Genomic DNA, 19,341 nt, shown 5'->3' with positions numbered 1-19,341 from the left:
CTCTGACAGCCTGGCGCTACTCAGGGATACGATTGCCTACGTACAGGACAGGGGGGTGAACACCTGCCTGATTAGCCTGGACCAGGAGAAGGCCTTTGACAGAATATCCCACACGTACATGATGGACGTGCTCTCCAAAATGGGGTTTGGGGAGGGAATCCGAAATTGGATCCAACTGCTCTACACAAACATCAGTAGCGCAGTTTCAATCAACGGGTGGGAATCAGAAAGCTTTCCGATCAAATCTGGAGTCAGGCAGGGCTGTCCTCTCTCCTCCGTCTTGTTCGTGTGTTGCATCGAACCCTTTGCCGAGTCCATCAGGAGGGATGCGGGCATAAGAGGGGTGACGATCCCAGGCAGCGGAGGCACTCAGGTCAAGGCCTCCCTGTACATGGATGACGTCGCCGTCTTTTGCTCGGATCAGCTGTCGGTCCGCAGATTGATGAGCATCTGCGACCAGTTCGAACTGGCCTCGGGGGCCAGGGTAAATCGTAGCAAGAGCGAGGCCATGTTCTTTGGGAACTGGACCGACCGATCCTTTGTCCCCTTCACCGTCAGGTCGGATTACCTGAAGGTGCTGGGGATCTGGTTCGGGGGGGCCGGGGCGTGCACCAAAAACTGGGAGGAGCGTATCTCCAAGGTTAAGCAGAAACTGGGACTGTGGGATCAACGATCCCTCTCGATCGTGGGCAAGAACCTGGTCATCAGGTGCGAGGTGCTCTCGGTGTTGCTGTACGTGGCGCAGGTCTGGCCCATACCTCGCTCCTGCGCCGCGACAGTCACCCGAGCCATCTTCCACTTTGTCTGGAGATCAAAAATGGACCGTGTCCGCAGGGTCACGATGTACAAATCTCCAGAGAAAGGGGGGAAAGGCGTGCCCAACGTGGCCCTCATCCTGATGGCCACCTTTGTGTGCGGCTGCATCAAGCTGTGCATAGACCCTCAGTACGCAAACACAAAGTGTCACTACGTGCTGAGGTTCTACCTGTCCCCGGTGTTGAGAAGGATGGGCCTGGCCACGCTGCCACGGAACGCTCCGTCCAGTTGGACCGTTCCGCCCCACCTGTCCTGCGTGGAAAGGTTTGTGCAGGAAAACACCTTTGACCACAAGGCGATCAGCAAGTGGTCCGCACGTAACGTCCTCGAGACCCTGCGGGAAAAGGAGATGGTGGATCCTGTCGGTTGGTTCCCCGAGCAGACTGTCAATGTCATTTGGCAGAACGCCTCATCGCCAGAGCTTTCAAACAAGCACCAAGACCTAGCTTGGCTGGTGGTGAGAAGGGCCCTTCCCGTCAGATCCTTCATGCACTCCCGGGCTCTCAGCGCCACCGCGCGCTGTCCCAGAGGAGGCTGCGGTGGAGACGAGACCGTCACCCATCTCCTTATGGAATGTGCCTTTGCAAAGAAGGTCTGGAGAGAGATGCAGTGGTATCTGTCCAGGTTCGTCCCGAGCAGTTCCGTAACACAGGTTTCTGTGCTCTACGGGCTGTTCCCGGGGACGCACACTGAGACGGACATCGGCTGCTGCTGGAAGACCATCAACTCGGTGAAAGACGCCCTTTGGTCTGCCCGAAACTTGCTGGTCTTCCAGCACAAGGAGCTGTCCTCGACCGAGTGTTGCAGACTGGCACATTCCAAGGTCCAGGACTACGTGCTGAGGGACGCACTGAGGATGGGTGCGGCCGCCGCAAAGGCCCTGTGGGGAAAGGCAACCGTTTAGAGCCTTCCCGACATTGTAAACCGAGGGGCTGCAATCAGGGAAAAACCCCCTCGGGCAGAATGTAAAATTCAAATTGCTGTAATGTAACTGTAATGAATCTGAAATGGACCAGAAATGAATCTGTAATCAATAATCTGTGTTGAGTATGATGCAATGAGACACCCGAGAGTGTCATGAACTGTAATGATGTCCAATGTTTTCATTGTACTGCACTTAACGTAACCTGCAAATTGTATAATCTGTATTGTGTACGTTTGGAAAGTGATATGACAACTGTTTTGTATGTACTGCTGCAAATTTTTTATGAATAAAGTATATTTTTTGGAAAAAAAAAAAAAAAAAAAAATCTGTTCTTATCAGTTTAATATCTGATACGTCCCCTATCTGGGGACCATATATTAAATTGATTTTTGGAACAGGGAGATGGAATAGGGGCTTGCTCCGTCCACTCCACGCATCGACCCAGTATTGCAGTGTCTCTGGGAACGGTGCACCTCCCTGTGGGGAGATATTCAAAAAGAAAAACAGCTCGTTCCCAGCGTCTCTGTCTGTACATGTGTGTGTGTGTATGTATTATTAGTGAGAATAAAGCATATATATTGCACTGACTTTCTCAGCTCAGTGGTATCTTTTTCTTCTCCTGGGCTGAGTGCCGCTCGCACGCACGCACGCAGCCAGCGATATAATTGAAACTGCAAAATAACTGGACGTCCAGCTTGAGAGACAGCTTTCAATTGCAATCGGCACTCCTGAAACATTACCGCCTCGTTTCTTTCAGGGGAGGAGCAGCTTGAGAGACAGCTTTCAATTGCAATCGGCACTCCTGAAACATTAACGCCTTGTTGCTTGCGACAGTTAACCCAGCCATTAACACGTCTTGTCTTTTTATTTCCCATCTCCAGCCAGCCAGCCAGGCAGGCAGCCGAGCCAGAGCCAGCATCTGCAGTATTTTCTTTTGATTGGTCTTGCCTGCTGTGGAAGGAATGTTTAAACACGAGCTGCTGATTGTCAGCACCTCACCTCTTTCTCGATTGTCTGTTGCAATCTCACTCACTCACTCACTCACTCACTGTGAGACACGTCACGTCACGTCCCTAGTTTACCTTAAAGAGGTTTCCTTCCACGGCAGTTCGTTAGTGACGGAGAATGAGTGACGTAGGTCCGTTGAGACCCAACCCTCTCCCATCTGATTGGTGGCCTACTGGCAAAGTTACCAATCTGTCACGCAATCCGAGCAAGAAAGGAGAAAACGGCAACTTCTTTCAACTGATCCACTGTTGCAATTAGAAACGGTGGCAAAAATGTGCCCAGAACGGCAGTGCTGCGAGACTGCTTTAAACACAGTCAGGCAGAGAAAAAAGAAGGAGGGCAAACAGGACCCAAGATCAATTCGCATCGAGCGCGGTATCGCTTCTCGGCCTTTTGGCTAAGATCAAGTGGTCAAGTGGGGGAAGGCAACCATTTGGAGCCTTCCTGCCATTGTATGCCGGGGGGATGCAGTCAGGGAGAAATCCCCTCGGGCAGAGTGCAGAGCTTTGGCTTGTAGAGCTTTGGCTTGATGTAATGTCACTGCAAGGAATCTGGAATGAATCTGTAAGGCAATAAGGCACCCCAGAGTGTCAGAAAAAAAAAAAAAAATCTGTTCTTATCAGTTTAATATCTGATACGTCCCCTATCTGGGGACCATATATTAAATTGATTTTTGGAACAGGGAGATGGAATAGGGGCTTGCTCCGTCCACTCCACGCATCGACCCAGTATTGCAGTGTCTCTGGGAACGGTGCACCTCCCTGTGGGGAGATATTCAAAAAGAAAAACAGCTCGTTCCCAGCGTCTCTGTCTGTACATGTGTGTGTGTGTGTGTATGTATTATTAGTGAGAATAAAGCATATATATTGCACTGACTTTCTCAGCTCAGTGGTATCTTTTTCTTCTCCTGGGCTGAGTGCCGCTCGCACGCACGCACGCAGCCAGCGATATAATTGAAACTGCAAAATAACTGGACGTCCAGCTTGAGAGACAGCTTTCAATTGCAATCGGCACTCCTGAAACATTACCGCCTCGTTTCTTTCGGGGGAGGAGCAGCTTGAGAGACAGCTTTCAATTGCAATCGGCACTCCTGAAACATTAACGCCTTGTTGCTTGCGACAGTTAACCCAGCCATTAACATGACAACGGACAGGGCCCAGTGAGGGAGCAGCTTGAGAGACAGCTTTCAATCGGCACTTCCGAAACATTAACGCCTCGTTTCTTTCGGGGGAGGAGCAGCTTGAGAGACAGCTTTCAATTGCAATCGGCACTCCTGAAACATTAACGCCTTGTTGCTTGCGACAGTTAACCCAGCCATTAACACGTCTTGTCTTTTTATTTCCCATCTCCAGCCAGCCAGCCAGGCAGCCGAGCCAGAGCCAGCATCTGCAGTATTTTCTTTTGATTGGTCTTGCCTGCTGTGGAAGGAATGTTTAAACACGAGCTGCTGATTGTCAGCACCTCACCTCTTTCTCGATTGTCTGTTGCAATCTCACTCACTCACTCACTCACTCACTGTGAGACACGTCACGTCACGTCCCTAGTTTACCTTAAAGAGGTTTCCTTCCACGGCAGTTCGTTAGTGACGGAGAATGAGTGACGTAGGTCCGTTGAGACCCAACCCTCTCCCATCTGATTGGTGGCCTACTGGCAAAGTTACCAATCTGTCACGCAATCCGAGCAAGAAAGGAGAAAACGGCAACTTCTTTCAACTGATCCACTGTTGCAATTAGAAACGGTGGCAAAAATGTGCCCAGAACGGCAGTGCTGCGAGACTGCTTTAAACACAGTCAGGCAGAGAAAAAAGAAGGAGGGCAAACAGGACCCAAGATCAATTCGCATCGAGCGCGGTATCGCTTCTCGGCCTTTTGGCTAAGATCAAGTGGTCAAGTGGGGGAAGGCAACCATTTGGAGCCTTCCTGCCATTGTATGCCGGGGGGATGCAGTCAGGGAGAAATCCCCTCGGGCAGAGTGTAGAGCTTTGGCTTGTAGAGCTTTGGCTTGATGTAATGTCACTGCAAGGAATCTGGAATGAATCTGTAAGGCAATAAGGCACCCCAGAGTGTCAGAAAAAAAAAAAAAAAAAAAAAAAATCTGTTCTTATCAGTTTAATATCTGATACGTCCCCTATCTGGGGACCATATATTAAATTGATTTTTGGAACAGGGAGATGGAATAGGGGCTTGCTCCGTCCACTCCACGCATCGACCCAGTATTGCAGTGTCTCTGGGAACGGTGCACCTCCCTGTGGGGAGATATTCAAAAAGAAAAACAGCTCGTTCCCAGCGTCTCTGTCTGTACATGTGTGTGTGTGTGTGTATGTATTATTAGTGAGAATAAAGCATATATATTGCACTGACTTTCTCAGCTCAGTGGTATCTTTTTCTTCTCCTGGGCTGAGTGCCGCTCGCACGCACGCACGCAGCCAGCGATATAATTGAAACTGCAAAATAACTGGACGTCCAGCTTGAGAGACAGCTTTCAATTGCAATCGGCACTCCTGAAACATTACCGCCTCGTTTCTTTCGGGGGAGGAGCAGCTTGAGAGACAGCTTTCAATTGCAATCGGCACTCCTGAAACATTAACGCCTTGTTGCTTGCGACAGTTAACCCAGCCATTAACATGACAACGGACAGGGCCCAGTGAGGGAGCAGCTTGAGAGACAGCTTTCAATCGGCACTTCCGAAACATTAACGCCTCGTTTCTTTCGGGGGAGGAGCAGCTTGAGAGACAGCTTTCAATTGCAATCGGCACTCCTGAAACATTAACGCCTTGTTGCTTGCGACAGTTAACCCAGCCATTAACACGTCTTGTCTTTTTATTTCCCATCTCCAGCCAGCCAGCCAGGCAGCCGAGCCAGAGCCAGCATCTGCAGTATTTTCTTTTGATTGGTCTTGCCTGCTGTGGAAGGAATGTTTAAACACGAGCTGCTGATTGTCAGCACCTCACCTCTTTCTCGATTGTCTGTTGCAATCTCACTCACTCACTCACTCACTCACTCACTGTGAGACACGTCACGTCACGTCCCTAGTTTACCTTAAAGAGGTTTCCTTCCACGGCAGTTCGTTAGTGACGGAGAATGAGTGACGTAGGTCCGTTGAGACCCAACCCTCTCCCATCTGATTGGTGGCCTACTGGCAAAGTTACCAATCTGTCACGCAATCCGAGCAAGAAAGGAGAAAACGGCAACTTCTTTCAACTGATCCACTGTTGCAATTAGAAACGGTGGCAAAAATGTGCCCAGAACGGCAGTGCTGCGAGACTGCTTTAAACACAGTCAGGCAGAGAAAAAAGAAGGAGGGCAAACAGGACCCAAGATCAATTCGCATCGAGCGCGGTATCGCTTCTCGGCCTTTTGGCTAAGATCAAGTGGTCAAGTGGGGGAAGGCAACCATTTGGAGCCTTCCTGCCATTATATGCCGGGGGGATGCAGTCAGGGAGAAATCCCCTCGGGCAGAGTGTAGAGCTTTGGCTTGTAGAGCTTTGGCTTGATGTAATGTCACTGCAAGGAATCTGGAATGAATCTGTAAGGCAATAAGGCACCCCAGAGTGTCAGAAAAAAAAAAAAAAAAAAAAATCTGTTCTTATCAGTTTAATATCTGATACGTCCCCTATCTGGGGACCATATATTAAATTGATTTTTGGAACAGGGAGATGGAATAGGGGCTTGCTCCGTCCACTCCACGCATCGACCCAGTATTGCAGTGTCTCTGGGAACGGTGCACCTCCCTGTGGGGAGATATTCAAAAAGAAAAACAGCTCGTTCCCAGCGTCTCTGTCTGTACATGTGTGTGTGTGTGTGTGTGTATGTATTATTAGTGAGAATAAAGCATATATATTGCACTGACTTTCTCAGCTCAGTGGTATCTTTTTCTTCTCCTGGGCTGAGTGCCGCTCGCACGCACGCACGCAGCCAGCGATATAATTGAAACTGCAAAATAACTGGACGTCCAGCTTGAGAGACAGCTTTCAATTGCAATCGGCACTCCTGAAACATTACCGCCTCGTTTCTTTCGGGGGAGGAGCAGCTTGAGAGACAGCTTTCAATTGCAATCGGCACTCCTGAAACATTAACGCCTTGTTGCTTGCGACAGTTAACCCAGCCATTAACATGACAACGGACAGGGCCCAGTGAGGGAGCAGCTTGAGAGACAGCTTTCAATCGGCACTTCCGAAACATTAACGCCTCGTTTCTTTCGGGGGAGGAGCAGCTTGAGAGACAGCTTTCAATTGCAATCGGCACTCCTGAAACATTAACGCCTTGTTGCTTGCGACAGTTAACCCAGCCATTAACACGTCTTGTCTTTTTATTTCCCATCTCCAGCCAGCCAGCCAGGCAGCCGAGCCAGAGCCAGCATCTGCAGTATTTTCTTTTGATTGGTCTTGCCTGCTGTGGAAGGAATGTTTAAACACGAGCTGCTGATTGTCAGCACCTCACCTCTTTCTCGATTGTCTGTTGCAATCTCACTCACTCACTCACTCACTCACTGTGAGACACGTCACGTCACGTCCCTAGTTTACCTTAAAGAGGTTTCCTTCCACGGCAGTTCGTTAGTGACGGAGAATGAGTGACGTAGGTCCGTTGAGACCCAACCCTCTCCCATCTGATTGGTGGCCTACTGGCAAAGTTACCAATCTGTCACGCAATCCGAGCAAGAAAGGAGAAAACGGCAACTTCTTTCAACTGATCCACTGTTGCAATTAGAAACGGTGGCAAAAATGTGCCCAGAACGGCAGTGCTGCGAGACTGCTTTAAACACAGTCAGGCAGAGAAAAAAGAAGGAGGGCAAACAGGACCCAAGATCAATTCGCATCGAGCGCGGTATCGCTTCTCGGCCTTTTGGCTAAGATCAAGTGGTCAAGTGGGGGAAGGCAACCATTTGGAGCCTTCCTGCCATTGTATGCCGGGGGGATGCAGTCAGGGAGAAATCCCCTCGGGCAGAGTGTAGAGCTTTGGCTTGTAGAGCTTTGGCTTGATGTAATGTCACTGCAAGGAATCTGGAATGAATCTGTAAGGCAATAAGGCACCCCAGAGTGTCAGAAAAAAAAAAAAAAAAAAAAAAAATCTGTTCTTATCAGTTTAATATCTGATACGTCCCCTATCTGGGGACCATATATTAAATTGATTTTTGGAACAGGGAGATGGAATAGGGGCTTGCTCCGTCCACTCCACGCATCGACCCAGTATTGCAGTGTCTCTGGGAACGGTGCACCTCCCTGTGGGGAGATATTCAAAAAGAAAAACAGCTCGTTCCCAGCGTCTCTGTCTGTACATGTGTGTGTGTGTGTGTATGTATTATTAGTGAGAATAAAGCATATATATTGCACTGACTTTCTCAGCTCAGTGGTATCTTTTTCTTCTCCTGGGCTGAGTGCCGCTCGCACGCACGCACGCAGCCAGCGATATAATTGAAACTGCAAAATAACTGGACGTCCAGCTTGAGAGACAGCTTTCAATTGCAATCGGCACTCCTGAAACATTACCGCCTCGTTTCTTTCAGGGGAGGAGCAGCTTGAGAGACAGCTTTCAATTGCAATCGGCACTCCTGAAACATTAACGCCTTGTTGCTTGCGACAGTTAACCCAGCCATTAACATGACAACGGACAGGGCCCAGTCAGGGAGCAGCTTGAGAGACAGCTTTCAATCGGCACTTCCGAAACATTAACGCCTCGTTTCTTTCGGGGGAGGAGCAGCTTGAGAGACAGCTTTCAATTGCAATCGGCACTCCTGAAACATTAACGCCTTGTTGCTTGCGACAGTTAACCCAGCCATTAACACGTCTTGTCTTTTTATTTCCCATCTCCAGCCAGCCAGCCAGGCAGCCGAGCCAGAGCCAGCATCTGCAGTATTTTCTTTTGATTGGTCTTGCCTGCTGTGGAAGGAATGTTTAAACACGAGCTGCTGATTGTCAGCACCTCACCTCTTTCTCGATTGTCTGTTGCAATCTCACTCACTCACTCACTCACTCACTGTGAGACACGTCACGTCACGTCCCTAGTTTACCTTAAAGAGGTTTCCTTCCACGGCAGTTCGTTAGTGACGGAGAATGAGTGACGTAGGTCCGTTGAGACCCAACCCTCTCCCATCTGATTGGTGGCCTACTGGCAAAGTTACCAATCTGTCACGCAATCCGAGCAAGAAAGGAGAAAACGGCAACTTCTTTCAACTGATCCACTGTTGCAATTAGAAACGGTGGCAAAAATGTGCCCAGAACGGCAGTGCTGCGAGACTGCTTTAAACACAGTCAGGCAGAGAAAAAAGAAGGAGGGCAAACAGGACCCAAGATCAATTCGCATCGAGCGCGGTATCGCTTCTCGGCCTTTTGGCTAAGATCAAGTGGTCAAGTGGGGGAAGGCAACCATTTGGAGCCTTCCTGCCATTGTATGCCGGGGGGATGCAGTCAGGGAGAAATCCCCTCGGGCAGAGTGTAGAGCTTTGGCTTGTAGAGCTTTGGCTTGATGTAATGTCACTGCAAGGAATCTGGAATGAATCTGTAAGGCAATAAGGCACCCCAGAGTGTCAGAAAAAAAAAAAAAAAAAAAAATCTGTTCTTATCAGTTTAATATCTGATACGTCCCCTATCTGGGGACCATATATTAAATTGATTTTTGGAACAGGGAGATGGAATAGGGGCTTGCTCCGTCCACTCCACGCATCGACCCAGTATTGCAGTGTCTCTGGGAACGGTGCACCTCCCTGTGGGGAGATATTCAAAAAGAAAAACAGCTCGTTCCCAGCGTCTCTGTCTGTACATGTGTGTGTGTGTATGTATTATTAGTGAGAATAAAGCATATATATTGCACTGACTTTCTCAGCTCAGTGGTATCTTTTTCTTCTCCTGGGCTGAGTGCCGCTCGCACGCACGCACGCAGCCAGCGATATAATTGAAACTGCAAAATAACTGGACGTCCAGCTTGAGAGACAGCTTTCAATTGCAATCGGCACTCCTGAAACATTACCGCCTCGTTTCTTTCAGGGGAGGAGCAGCTTGAGAGACAGCTTTCAATTGCAATCGGCACTCCTGAAACATTAACGCCTTGTTGCTTGCGACAGTTAACCCAGCCATTAACATGACAACGGACAGGGCCCAGTCAGGGAGCAGCTTGAGAGACAGCTTTCAATCGGCACTCCTGAAACATTAACGCCTTGTTGCTTGCGACAGTTAACCCAGCCATTAACATGACAACGGACAGGGCCCAGTGAGGGAGCAGCTTGAGAGACAGCTTTCAATCGGCACTTCCGAAACATTAACGCCTCGTTTCTTTCGGGGGAGGAGCAGCTTGAGAGACAGCTTTCAATTGCAATCGGCACTCCTGAAACATTAACGCCTTGTTGCTTGCGACAGTTAACCCAGCCATTAACACGTCTTGTCTTTTTATTTCCCATCTCCAGCCAGCCAGCCAGGCAGCCGAGCCAGAGCCAGCATCTGCAGTATTTTCTTTTGATTGGTCTTGCCTGCTGTGGAAGGAATGTTTAAACACGAGCTGCTGATTGTCAGCACCTCACCTCTTTCTCGATTGTCTGTTGCAATCTCACTCACTCACTCACTCACTCACTCACTCACTCACTCACTCACTCACTGTGAGACACGTCACGTCACGTCCCTAGTTTACCTTAAAGAGGTTTCCTTCCACGGCAGTTCGTTAGTGACGGAGAATGAGTGACGTAGGTCCGTTGAGACCCAACCCTCTCCCATCTGATTGGTGGCCTACTGGCAAAGTTACCAATCTGTCACGCAGTCCGAGCAAGAAAGGAGAAAACGGCAACTTCTTTCAACTGATCCACTGTTGCAATTAGAAACGGTGGCAAAAATGTGCCCAGAACGGCAGTGCTGCGAGACTGCTTTAAACACAGTCAGGCAGAGAAAAAAGAAGGAGGGCAAACAGGACCCAAGATCAATTCGCATCGAGCGCGGTATCGCTTCTCGGCCTTTTGGCTAAGATCAAGTGGTCAAGTGGGGGAAGGCAACCATTTGGAGCCTTTCTGCCATTGTATGCCGGGGGGATGCAGTCAGGGAGAAATCCCCTCGGGCAGAGTGTAGAGCTTTGGCTTGTAGAGCTTTGGCTTGATGTAATGTCACTGCAAGGAATCTGGAATGAATCTGTAAGGCAATAAGGCACCCCAGAGTGTCAGAAAAAAAAAAATCTGTTCTTATCAGTTTAATATCTGATACGTCCCCTATCTGGGGACCATATATTAAATTGATTTTTGGAACAGGGAGATGGAATAGGGGCTTGCTCCGTCCACTCCACGCATCGACCCAGTATTGCAGTGTCTCTGGGAACGGTGCACCTCCCTGTGGGGAGATATTCAAAAAGAAAAACAGCTCGTTCCCAGCGTCTCTGTACATGTGTGTGTGTGTATGTATTATTAGTGAGAATAAAGCATATATATTGCACTGACTTTCTCAGCTCAGTGGTATCTTTTTCTTCTCCTGGGCTGAGTGCCGCTCGCACGCACGCACGCACGCACGCACGCACGCAGCCAGCGATATAATTGAAACTGCAAAATAACTGGACGTCCAGCTTGAGAGACAGCTTTCAATTGCAATAGGCGTTTCCAAAACATTAACTCCTCGTTTCTTTCGGGGGAGGAGCAGCTTGAGAGACAGCTTTCAATCGGCACTCCTGAAACATTAACGCCTTGTTGCTTGCGACAGTTAACCCAGCCATTAACATGACAACGGACAGGGCCCAGTGAGGGAGCAGCTTGAGAGACAGCTTTCAATCGGCACTTCCGAAACATTAACGCCTCGTTTCTTTCGGGGGAGGAGCAGCTTGAGAGACAGCTTTCAATTGCAATCGGCACTCCTGAAACATTAACGCCTTGTTGCTTGCGACAGTTAACCCAGCCATTAACACGTCTTGTCTTTTTATTTCCCATCTCCAGCCAGCCAGCCAGGCAGCCGAGCCAGAGCCAGCATCTGCAGTATTTTCTTTTGATTGGTCTTGCCTGCTGTGGAAGGAATGTTTAAACACGAGCTGCTGATTGTCAGCACCTCACCTCTTTCTCGATTGTCTGTTGCAATCTCACTCACTCACTCACTCACTCACTCACTCACTCACTCACTCACTCACTGTGAGACACGTCACGTCACGTCCCTAGTTTACCTTAAAGAGGTTTCCTTCCACGGCAGTTCGTTAGTGACGGAGAATGAGTGACGTAGGTCCGTTGAGACCCAACCCTCTCCCATCTGATTGGTGGCCTACTGGCAAAGTTACCAATCTGTCACGCAGTCCGAGCAAGAAAGGAGAAAACGGCAACTTCTTTCAACTGATCCACTGTTGCAATTAGAAACGGTGGCAAAAATGTGCCCAGAACGGCAGTGCTGCGAGACTGCTTTAAACACAGTCAGGCAGAGAAAAAAGAAGGAGGGCAAACAGGACCCAAGATCAATTCGCATCGAGCGCGGTATCGCTTCTCGGCCTTTTGGCTAAGATCAAGTGGTCAAGTGGGGGAAGGCAACCATTTGGAGCCTTCCTGCCATTGTATGCCGGGGGGATGCAGTCAGGGAGAAATCCCCTCGGGCAGAGTGTCGAGCTTTGGCTTGTAGAGCTTTGGCTTGATGTAATGTCACTGCAAGGAATCTGGAATGAATCTGTAAGGCAATAAGGCACCCCAGAGTGTCAGAAAAAAAAAAAAAAAAAAAAATCTGTTCTTATCAGTTTAATATCTGATACGTCCCCTATCTGGGGACCATATATTAAATTGATTTTTGGAACAGGGAGATGGAATAGGGGCTTGCTCCGTCCACTCCACGCATCGACCCAGTATTGCAGTGTCTCTGGGAACGGTGCACCTCCCTGTGGGGAGATATTCAAAAAGAAAAACAGCTCGTTCCCAGCGTCTCTGTACATGTGTGTGTGTGTATGTATTATTAGTGAGAATAAAGCATATATATTGCACTGACTTTCTCAGCTCAGTGGTATCTTTTTCTTCTCCTGGGCTGAGTGCCGCTCGCACGCACGCACGCACGCACGCACGCACGCAGCCAGCGATATAATTGAAACTGCAAAATAACTGGACGTCCAGCTTGAGAGACAGCTTTCAATTGCAATAGGCGTTTCCGAAACATTAACTCCTCGTTTCTTTCGGGGGAGGAGCAGCTTGAGAGACAGCTTTCAATCGGCACTCCTGAAACATTAACGCCTTGTTGCTTGCGACAGTTAACCCAGCCATTAACATGACAACGGACAGGGCCCAGTGAGGGAGCAGCTTGAGAGACAGCTTTCAATCGGCACTTCCGAAACATTAACGCCTCGTTTCTTTCGGGGGAGGAGCAGCTTGAGAGACAGCTTTCAATTGCAATCGGCACTCCTGAAACATTAACGCCTTGTTGCTTGCGACAGTTAACCCAGCCATTAACACGTCTTGTCTTTTTATTTCCCATCTCCAGCCAGCCAGCCAGGCAGCCGAGCCAGAGCCAGCATCTGCAGTATTTTCTTTTGATTGGTCTTGCCTGCTGTGGAAGGAATGTTTAAACACGAGCTGCTGATTGTCAGCACCTCACCTCTTTCTCGATTGTCTGTTGCAATCTCACTCACTTACTCACTCACTCACTCACTCACTCACTCACTGTGAGACACGTCACGTCACGTCCCTAGTTTACCTTAAAGAGGTTTCCTTCCACGGCAGTTCGTTAGTGACGGAGAATGAGTGACGTAGGTCCGTTGAGACCCAACCCTCTCCCATCTGATTGGTGGCCTACTGGCAAAGTTACCAATCTGTCACGCAGTCCGAGCAAGAAAGGAGAAAACGGCAACTTCTTTCAACTGATCCACTGTTGCAATTAGAAACGGTGGCAAAAATGTGCCCAGAACGGCAGTGCTGCGAGACTGCTTTAAACACAGTCAGGCAGAGAAAAAAGAAGGAGGGCAAACAGGACCCAAGATCAATTCGCATCGAGCGCGGTATCGCTTCTCGGCCTTTTGGCTAAGATCAAGTGGTCAAGTGGGGGAAGGCAACCATTTGGAGCCTTCCTGCCATTGTATGCCGGGGGGATGCAGTCAGGGAGAAATCCCCTCGGGCAGAGTGTAGAGCTTTGGCTTGTAGAGCTTTGGCTTGATGTAATGTCACTGCAAGGAATCTGGAATGAATCTGTAAGGCAATAAGGCACCCCAGAGTGTCAGGAAAAAAAAAAAAAAAAAAAAAAATCTGTTCTTATCAGTTTAATATCTGATACGTCCCCTATCTGGGGACCATATATTAAATTGATTTTTGGAACAGGGAGATGGAATAGGGGCTTGCTCCGTCCACTCCACGCATCGACCCAGTATTGCAGTGTCTCTGGGAACGGTGCACCTCCCTGTGGGGAGATATTCAAAAAGAAAAACAGCTCGTTCCCAGCGTCTCTGTACATGTGTGTGTGTGTATGTGTTATTAGTGAGAATAAAGCATATATATTGCACTGACTTTCTCAGCTCAGTGGTATCTTTTTCTTCTCCTGGGCTGAGTGCCGCTCGCACGCACGCACGCACGCACGCACGCAGCCAGCGATATAATTGAAACTGCAAAATAACTGGACGTCCAGCTTGAGAGACAGCTTTCAATTGCAATAGGCGTTTCCAAAACATTAACTCCTCGTTTCTTTCGGGGGAGGAGCAGCTTGAGAGACAGCTTTCAATCGGCACTCCTGAAACATTAACGCCTTGTTGCTTGCGACAGTTAACCCAGCCATTAACATGACAACGGACAGGGCCCAGTGAGGGAGCAGCTTGAGAGACAGCTTTCAATCGGCACTTCCGAAACATTAACGCCTCGTTTCTTTCGGGGGAGGAGCAGCTTGAGAGACAGCTTTCAATTGCAATCGGCACTCCTGAAACATTAACGCCTTGTTGCTTGCGACAGTTAACCCAGCCATTAACACGTCTTGTCTTTTTATTTCCCATCTCCAGCCAGCCAGCCAGGCAGCCGAGCCAGAGCCAGCATCTGCAGTATTTTCTTTTGATTGGTCTTGCCTGCTGTGGAAGGAATGTTTAAACACGAGCTGCTGATTGTCAGCACCTCACCTCTTTCTCGATTGTCTGTTGCAATCTCACTCACTCACTCACTCACTCACTCACTCACTCACTCACTCACTCACTGTGAGACACGTCACGTCACGTCCCTAGTTTACCTTAAAGAGGTTTCCTTCCACGGCAGTTCGTTAGTGACGGAGAATGAGTGACGTAGGTCCGTTGAGACCCAACCCTCTCCCATCTGATTGGTGGCCTACTGGCAAAGTTACCAATGTGTCACGCAGTCCGAGCAAGAAAGGAGAAAACGGCAACTTCTTTCAACTGATCCACTGTTGCAATTAGAAACGGTGGCAAAAATGTGCCCAGAACGGCAGTGCTGCGAGACTGCTTTAAACACAGTCAGGCAGAGAAAAAAGAAGGAGGGCAAACAGGACCCAAGATCAATTCGCATCGAGCGCGGTATCGCTTCTCGGCCTTTTGGCTAAGATCAAGTGTAGTATCTGTTCTTATCAGTTTAATATCTGATACGTCCCCTATCTGGGGACCATATATTAAATTGATTTTTGGAACAGGGAGATGGAATAGGGGCTTGCTCCGTCCACTCCACGCATCGACCCAGTATTGCAGTGTCTCTGGGAACGGTGCACCTCCCTGTGGGGAGATATTCAAAAAGAAAAACAGCTCGTTCCCAGCGTCTCTGTACATGTGTGTGTGTGTATGTATTATTAGTGAGAATAAAGCATATATATTGCACTGACTTTCTCAGCTCAGTGGTATCTTTTTCTTCTCCTGGGCTGAGTGCCGCTCGCACGCACGCACGCACGCACGCACGCAGCCAGCGATATAATTGAAACTGCAAAATAACTGGACGTCCAGCTTGAGAGACAGCTTTCAATTGCAATAGGCGTTTCCGAAACATTAACTCCTCGTTTCTTTCGGGGGAGGAGCAGCTTGAGAGACAGCTTTCAATCGGCACTCCTGAAACATTAACGCCTTGTTGCTTGCGACAGTTAACCCAGCCATTAACATGACAACGGACAGGGCCCAGTGAGGGAGCAGCTTGAGAGACAGCTTTCAATCGGCACTTCCGAAACATTAACGCCTCGTTTCTTTCGGGGGAGGAGCAGCTTGAGAGACAGCTTTCAATTGCAATCGGCACTCCTGAAACATTAACGCCTTGTTGCTTGCGACAGTTAACCCAGCCATTAACACGTCTTGTCTTTTTATTTCCCATCTCCAGCCAGCCAGCCAGGCAGCCGAGCCAGAGCCAGCATCTGCAGTATTTTCTTTTGATTGGTCTTGCCTGCTGTGGAAGGAATGTTTAAACACGAGCTGCTGATTGTCAGCACCTCACCTCTTTCTCGATTGTCTGTTGCAATCTCACTCACTCACTCACTCACTCACTCACTCACTCACTCACTCACTCACTCACTCACTCACTGTGAGACACGTCACGTCACGTCCCTAGTTTACCTTAAAGAGGTTTCCTTCCACGGCAGTTCGTTAGTGACGGAGAATGAGTGACGTAGGTCCGTTGAGACCCAACCCTCTCCCATCTGATTGGTGGCCTACTGGCAAAGTTACCAATCTGTCACGCAGTCCGAGCAAGAAAGGAGAAAACGGCAACTTCTTTCAACTGATCCACTGTTGCAATTAGAAACGGTGGCAAAAATGTGCCCAGAACGGCAGTGCTGCGAGACTGCTTTAAACACAGTCAGGCAGAGAAAAAAGAAGGAGGGCAAACAGGACCCAAGATCAATTCGCATCGAGCGCGGTATCGCTTCTCGGCCTTTTGGCTAAGATCAAGTGGTCAAGTGGGGGAAGGCAACCATTTGGAGCCTTCCTGCCATTGTATGCCGGGGGGATGCAGTCAGGGAGAAATCCCCTCGGGCAGAGTGTCGAGCTTTGGCTTGTAGAGCTTTGGCTTGATGTAATGTCACTGCAAGGAATCTGGAATGAATCTGTAAGGCAATAAGGCACCCCAGAGTGTCAGAAAAAAAAAAAAAAAAAAAAATCTGTTCTTATCAGTTTAATATCTGATACGTCCCCTATCTGGGGACCATATATTAAATTGATTTTTGGAACAGGGAGATGGAATAGGGGCTTGCTCCGTCCACTCCACGCATCGACCCAGTATTGCAGTGTCTCTGGGAACGGTGCACCTCCCTGTGGGGAGATATTCAAAAAGAAAAACAGCTCGTTCCCAGCGTCTCTGTACATGTGTGTGTGTGTATGTATTATTAGTGAGAATAAAGCATATATATTGCACTGACTTTCTCAGCTCAGTGGTATCTTTTTCTTCTCCTGGGCTGAGTGCCGCTCGCACGCACGCACGCACGCACGCACGCACGCACGCAGCCAGCGATATAATTGAAACTGCAAAATAACTGGACGTCCAGCTTGAGAGACAGCTTTCAATTGCAATAGGCGTTTCCGAAACATTAACTCCTCGTTTCTTTCGGGGGAGGAGCAGCTTGAGAGACAGCTTTCAATCGGCACTCCTGAAACATTAACGCCTTGTTGCTTGCGACAGTTAACCCAGCCATTAACATGACAACGGACAGGGCCCAGTGAGGGAGCAGCTTGAGAGACAGCTTTCAATCGGCACTTCCGAAACATTAACGCCTCGTTTCTTTCGGGGGAGGAGCAGCTTGAGAGACAGCTTTCAATTGCAATCGGCACTCCTGAAACATTAACGCCTTGTTGCTTGCGACAGTTAACCCAGCCATTAACACGTCTTGTCTTTTTATTTCCCATCTCCAGCCAGCCAGCCAGGCAGCCGAGCCAGAGCCAGCATCTGCAGTATTTTCTTTTGATTGGTCTTGCCTGCTGTGGAAGGAATGTTTAAACACGAGCTGCTGATTGTCAGCACCTCACCTCTTTCTCGATTGTCTGTTGCAATCTCACTCACTCACTCACTCACTCACTCACTCACTCACTCACTGTGAGACACGTCACGTCACGTCCCTAGTTTACCTTAAAGAGGTTTCCTTCCACGGCAGTTCGTTAGTGACGGAGAATGAGTGACGTAGGTCCGTTGAGACCCAACCCTCTCCCATCTGATTGGTGGCCTACTGGCAAAGTTACCAATCTGTCACGCAGTCCGAGCAAGAAAGGAGAAAACGGCAACTTCTTTCAACTGATCCACTGTTGCAATTAGAAACGGTGGCAAAAATGTGCCCAGAACGGCAGTGCTGCGAGACTGCTTTAAACACAGTCAGGCAGAGAAAAAAGAAGGAGGGCAAACAGGACCCAAGATCAATTCGCATCGAGCGCGGTATCGCTTCTCGGCCTTTTGGCTAAGATCAAGTGGTCAAGTGGGGGAAGGCAACCATTTGGAGCCTTCCTGCCATTGTATGCCGGGGGGATGCAGTCAGGGAGAAATCCCCTCGGGCAGAGTGTAGAGCTTTGGCTTGTAGAGCTTTGGCTTGATGTAATGTCACTGCAAGGAATCTGGAATGAATCTGTAAGGCAATAAGGCACCCCAGAGTGTCGGAAAAAAAAAAAAAAAAAAAAAAAAAAAAAAAAAAAAAAAAAAAAAATCTGTTCTTATCAGTTTAATATCTGATACGTCCCCTATCTGGGGACCATATATTAAATTGATTTTTGGAACAGGGAGATGGAATAGGGGCTTGCTCCGTCCACTCCACGCATCGACCCAGTATTGCAGTGTCTCTGGGAACGGTGCACCTCCCTGTGGGGAGATATTCAAAAAGAAAAACAGCTCGTTCCCAGCGTCTCTGTACATGTGTGTGTGTGTATGTATTATTAGTGAGAATAAAGCATATATATTGCACTGACTTTCTCAGCTCAGTGGTATCTTTTTCTTCTCCTGGGCTGAGTGCCGCTCGCACGCACGCACGCACGCACGCAGCCAGCGATATAATTGAAACTGCAAAATAACTGGACGTCCAGCTTGAGAGACAGCTTTCAATTGCAATAGGCGTTTCCGAAACATTAACTCCTCGTTTCTTTCGGGGGAGGAGCAGCTTGAGAGACAGCTTTCAATCGGCACTCCTGAAACATTAACGCCTTGTTGCTTGCGACAGTTAACCCAGCCATTAACATGACAACGGACAGGGCCCAGTGAGGGAGCAGCTTGAGAGACAGCTTTCAATCGGCACTTCCGAAACATTAACGCCTCGTTTCTTTCGGGGGAGGAGCAGCTTGAGAGACAGCTTTCAATTGCAATCGGCACTCCTGAAACATTAACGCCTTGTTGCTTGCGACAGTTAACCCAGCCATTAACACGTCTTGTCTTTTTATTTCCCATCTCCAGCCAGCCAGCCAGGCAGCCGAGCCAGAGCCAGCATCTGCAGTATTTTCTTTTGATTGGTCTTGCCTGCTGTGGAAGGAATGTTTAAACACGAGCTGCTGATTGTCAGCACCTCACCTCTTTCTCGATTGTCTGTTGCAATCTCACTCACTCACTCACTCACTCACTCACTCACTCACTCACTGTGAGACACGTCACGTCACGTCCCTAGTTTACCTTAAAGAGGTTTCCTTCCACGGCAGTTCGTTAGTGACGGAGAATGAGTGACGTAGGTCCGTTGAGACCCAACCCTCTCCCATCTGATTGGTGGCCTACTGGCAAAGTTACCAATCTGTCACGCAGTCCGAGCAAGAAAG

General features: G+C 48.9%; 2 non-coding genes and 10 pseudogenes across 2 annotated transcripts; all 12 read left to right on the top strand.

Annotated features, from left to right (window-relative positions):
• Positions 1 to 2,034: 2,034 nt before the first annotated feature.
• On the top strand, positions 2,035 to 2,219 carry LOC137328300 (U2 spliceosomal RNA). The gene has a single exon (XR_010964769.1). It is a non-coding gene; the product is annotated as a U2 spliceosomal RNA (small nuclear RNA).
• A 1,090-nt stretch (positions 2,220 to 3,309) lies between these two features.
• Positions 3,310 to 3,511, top strand: LOC137328325 (U2 spliceosomal RNA; annotated as a pseudogene).
• Positions 3,512 to 4,784: 1,273 nt separating this feature from the next.
• LOC137328439 (U2 spliceosomal RNA) lies at positions 4,785 to 4,995 on the top strand (annotated as a pseudogene).
• A 1,277-nt stretch (positions 4,996 to 6,272) lies between these two features.
• Positions 6,273 to 6,480, top strand: LOC137328407 (U2 spliceosomal RNA; annotated as a pseudogene).
• A 1,277-nt stretch (positions 6,481 to 7,757) lies between these two features.
• LOC137328438 (U2 spliceosomal RNA) lies at positions 7,758 to 7,968 on the top strand (annotated as a pseudogene).
• A 1,273-nt stretch (positions 7,969 to 9,241) lies between these two features.
• On the top strand, positions 9,242 to 9,449 carry LOC137328399 (U2 spliceosomal RNA; annotated as a pseudogene).
• A 1,397-nt stretch (positions 9,450 to 10,846) lies between these two features.
• LOC137328321 (U2 spliceosomal RNA) lies at positions 10,847 to 11,049 on the top strand (annotated as a pseudogene).
• Positions 11,050 to 12,348: 1,299 nt separating this feature from the next.
• LOC137328406 (U2 spliceosomal RNA) lies at positions 12,349 to 12,556 on the top strand (annotated as a pseudogene).
• A 1,291-nt stretch (positions 12,557 to 13,847) lies between these two features.
• LOC137328433 (U2 spliceosomal RNA) lies at positions 13,848 to 14,058 on the top strand (annotated as a pseudogene).
• A 1,112-nt stretch (positions 14,059 to 15,170) lies between these two features.
• On the top strand, positions 15,171 to 15,361 carry LOC137330566 (U2 spliceosomal RNA). The gene has a single exon (XR_010965055.1). It is a non-coding gene; the product is annotated as a U2 spliceosomal RNA (small nuclear RNA).
• A 1,307-nt stretch (positions 15,362 to 16,668) lies between these two features.
• Positions 16,669 to 16,876, top strand: LOC137328405 (U2 spliceosomal RNA; annotated as a pseudogene).
• A 1,357-nt stretch (positions 16,877 to 18,233) lies between these two features.
• On the top strand, positions 18,234 to 18,404 carry LOC137328604 (U2 spliceosomal RNA; annotated as a pseudogene).
• Positions 18,405 to 19,341: the final 937 nt, after the last annotated feature.

This window comes from Heptranchias perlo, chromosome 12, assembly GCF_035084215.1.
Source record: "Heptranchias perlo isolate sHepPer1 chromosome 12, sHepPer1.hap1, whole genome shotgun sequence".
Taxonomy (NCBI): domain Eukaryota; kingdom Metazoa; phylum Chordata; class Chondrichthyes; order Hexanchiformes; family Hexanchidae; genus Heptranchias; species Heptranchias perlo.
This window is presented reverse-complemented; position numbering and strand designations above follow the sequence as displayed.